Below are 4,210 nucleotides of genomic sequence, written 5' to 3'. Positions count from 1 at the left end.
AGAGTGATTAGTTTACTCCAACAGGAGAGATGATCAGAGGAGCAGAGTTTATACCATCAAGATAACGACCAGGACTGAAGAATGGGAGGAGTTTCTCCTTGAAGGAGCAGCCAGTAAAGGAGTAGATGAGAGCTGCAGCTTCTACGTCATAGAAGGAGACCAGACCCTCCTCATAGTCCACAAACACCCCCACCTTCTGAGGCCCAGACTTCAGGGAGAGAACAACTGAAGGACCATCACCAGCTCTGTACTCATTTCCATTTGACAACCATATAGTCCAGTAACCGTTCTGAGGACTCAGTGTGATTTGTCCCTTCCTGTTGGCCGACTCTCTGGCCACTCCTAAAATCCATTCAGTCTTTTGTTTAACTTGAACCTCGTAATAAAGTTTTTCTGAAGAGAACTTCTGTGTTCCTAAAACATAGAGACAAAGAGAGAACCTCTGTGGATTGTCGGGGAGACGTGGCTGCTGTACCTGAGCAGGTTTCACTTGTTTCCCGTCACCAGACAGGATGAGGTCATGATGAGCTGTTTCAGGATCAAGAGTCACGTCCACTGCAAACTTCTGGACCCTCTTCATCTTCACTTCAACCAGCGTCTTCATCATGTTCCTGAGCGTCTCCTCCAGCTGAGACACAGCTCTCCTCACAGTCCCCTCATGTGATGCTGGAGGAACACTGACCTGAGACCAGTCCTTGGTGGGTGGTGGATGGTGGATGTTGAGGGACTGGACACTCTGGAGGAGGTGGAGGTGGTCTTCAGAGAGGAGCTTCTCCACCTCAGTGCTCCTCTTCATCAGATCAGAGATCTCCTGTTCCATCTCTCTGATGGCGTCTTCAGCCTGTTTCTTCGCGCTCTTCTGCTTCTCTTCTATCGTAGTGATGAGCTCCTTCAGTTTCCTCTCCACAGACTCCTTCAGACCAGTGAAGACCTGAACACCTTCTGCTTTCTCTCGGTCTGCATCTTCCTCACTGAGCTTCACGTTGTGTTTGGACCTCCTGAATCTTCAGGCGTCTCTTCTGGATCATCTCCTGAGTTTCAGCCTCTGTCTTCTGCAGCTCCACCTTCTTTCCTTCACATTCTTGTTTCAGAGGAACAACATTGTGCATCTTGTGGTCCAACACAGTGCAGAGCATGCAGACACACGTCTGGTCGGTCCTACAGAACAGCTCCAGAGGTTTATCGTGCTTCAGACACATCCTGTCTTCCAGGTTCTCCACAGGGTCCATCAGCTGATGTCTCTTCAGGCGTGAAGCTGTCAGGTGACCCTCCAGGTGAGTCTCACAGTAGGAGGCCAGACACACCAGGCAGGACTTCAGGGCCTTCAGTTTGGTTCCAGTGCAGACGTCACAGGGAACTTCTCCTGGTTTGGACTCTTGTTGCTTTGAGCTGCTATTTCCTGCTTTGTTCGTTTAGTCGACTGTCTGAACTGAGAATCCATCTCAGAGAACAAGGTGTTGACGAGCAGCTCAGGTCTTGAGAAGAAAACCTTTTGACACAGTGGACACATGTTCTGGTTGTTGGTATTCCAGTAATCATTGATGCACTTTTTGCAGAAGTTGTGTCCACATGGTGTTGTGACTGGATCAGTGAACACATCCAGACAGACGGAGCACAGGAACTGATCTTCAGACGGCAGAAAGTTTGCAGAAGCCATATCTACACACATTGAGGAAGAAAAGAACATTATATTAAAAATAGTTTCATTATTTGTTGAAAAGGGGAAAAAAACGGTGTAATTATTTGTATGTCTTTTAATTAAGAAACAAGATCAAAGTCGTGCCGACAGACTCAACCTCGCTCCTCTTGCAAAGGAGCACAGAATAAGTCAAAAGTGAGTTAAAGAACAGCAGAAATAATGAAGAAATAACGAGTTTTGCACCTACTTTAGAGATGCCTTTACTGTTTATATTTCAGAAAATGCTGGGACCACTAATGATCCGTGTATTCTATAGAGTGCCATCAAAGGTTGCATAAGGAATACAGCAATCTCATTTTCTTCGCATCTGAATAAAACTAGATTTGGCCAAAAGAATGAATATGAGACTACTCTAAAAATGTTGAAGAATGAATCAGCAAAATACTGTGTGCAGGTTTTTGCATGTCTACCCGTATATATATAATATATTTTGTGTATGGTTTTTGTCTGAGTATCTTTGTATATGTACAGTGTGTTCATCTTTTCTTTTGCATATATTTCGAAAACCAATAAAAGATTTGAGCACAAAAACAAGAGGCCCAATGCAGCCAATCGGATCAAGCAAGAGGCTCAATGCAGCCAATCAGATCAAGCAGGAGGGCAAAGGCAGCCAATCGGATCAAGCAAGAGGCGGGCTCTCCTTCCTGTTTTCTTGTGGTATGAACGGCGGGAAATTCAAAAGTAAAAGGCAAACCCCGACGAGACACTCATATTAGCGGTATAACCTCCGCTTTTATGGGGCGTTCTCCTCCTCTTCATCCCACAACACAGCAAGAGCTGACGGCCGTTTGCCTCCGTTTTGTAAATGAGGTTGTAGCGCCCGGCCGCGCGCACTTCACAGGCACGTTTTACCACGCGTTTAGCGGCTGGTGTGATCGAGCCCTAAAGCTAAGGTGTTGCGTTAATCCCGGTGGTTACAGGTGTAAATATAATCAGATGTACTCACCAGTGTTTGTAAGAGACTCTGATGAAGTCACTTTGAATTGAGAGAAAAGCAGAGACTCGTCTCCGCTGCAGTGTTTCTGCCGGACCAACGTGTGGTTTCCGGGGTGTGACGCAGCAGCTCTCCTCTTCAGGGTGGCTCCGCCTCTTACCTGCAGCTCTGTGGGTGTAAACCTCACCTTCACCTCTAGAATTCAAACACGGTCGTCTGGCTTTTTGCCTCCTTTGTTTTAAATCCGGTGAGATATAATTAGATTTTTACCAGTTATTACAAATCACGATACACATCATAAATACATAAAAGTGACTCTCAGATTAACTACTTGGAATATTTGAACCTTCCACAAATAGTGAAAACAACAACAACAACAACAGGCTTTTCATAAGCCAATTACATTCACAGAGAGACAGGAAGCTATCATGACATCCCAAAGTGAAGCAGATGGCTTTCCTCCAGAAATATATACAGACTGTAAAGATATTTGTATTCCTCTCAGTAAAATGTACAGATACTCCTCGTTGAATCAAAACTACCTGAATCAACACAGCAGCTGCTATTACCTTCATACCAAAGCCAGGTACAAACCCAGAGGAGCCGTCCTCATCCAGACCAATTAGTTTACAATGTGTAGAAAACTAAAGGGAGTGGGGATACTCACGAGCCCCCGGCTGACCGCGGACTGCATTACTCAGGCCTTGTGGTCAATAACTCGGTTATTTGAGTTCTTTACAATCATGTTTACAGGTTTCTTTGGTTCATAAGTCATCTCAACAATATTCACAAAACAAATCAAAGTGACGACATATTTATTTATTCTCTTTATTAACGTTAATCACACAATAAAACATCCTGTATTCTGTAAACATTATATAAATGTAGTAGGCCTCAATCTTAATGAAGCTCCATGACAACAAAACTATTAATCAATGTTTCCTGTGTGAACATCAGACAGAACAAATTTAGCTGATTTACTCAAAGTCAAACTTCAGCTTCATGTATTTGGTGTCTTTAAAGTCAAGTTCAACTGCATCATATTCACACAACATATGTACATTTATTCTCTTCAATGAATAAAATTAGAGATGCCGATCAGGTTTTTGTGCCGATCACGATCACTGAAATCAGTATCTGCCGATCCGATCACGATCACGATCACGGTGTCGATTAGCATTCTATTTATTGTGTAGCATTATTGCTAGGACTATGAAATACATATATAAACCTCAAACATGAAAGAAATTACAGATTTCTTTAAACATTTAGGACTTTTACTTTGAAAATGTCCTAATTGATCCATTAAAATTGTTTGATTGCTGTTATTAGGGGATTTCAGATATGTATGGAACACATCTGCATTATTCATTTCCTGGAACTCTTGGGAAATCTATATACAGGACTTTTTAACATGCAAAGTCTGACTTATTTTTATAAACTCTTCCTTGGTACAGTAAAAATGTTTTAATGTTAACTAATTTAAGCTAAATCTCAGAAACGATCTATAAAGATACAACAACAGTTCATTGTTTACTTTTATATGCTAGTGCAGTGGTTCTCAACCTTTTTTTCAA

General features: G+C 42.6%; 1 pseudogene; it reads right to left on the bottom strand.

Moving 5' to 3' along the window:
* Window positions 1-904: 904 nt before the first annotated feature.
* On the bottom strand, window positions 905-2,308 carry LOC130191064 (E3 ubiquitin/ISG15 ligase TRIM25-like; annotated as a pseudogene).
* Window positions 2,309-4,210: the final 1,902 nt, after the last annotated feature.

The sequence above is a fragment of the Pseudoliparis swirei genome, unplaced genomic scaffold, assembly GCF_029220125.1.
Source record: "Pseudoliparis swirei isolate HS2019 ecotype Mariana Trench unplaced genomic scaffold, NWPU_hadal_v1 hadal_26, whole genome shotgun sequence".
Classification (NCBI taxonomy): domain Eukaryota; kingdom Metazoa; phylum Chordata; class Actinopteri; order Perciformes; family Liparidae; genus Pseudoliparis; species Pseudoliparis swirei.
Note: the sequence above shows the minus strand (reverse complement) of the source record. Positions and strands in the feature narration are given on the sequence as shown.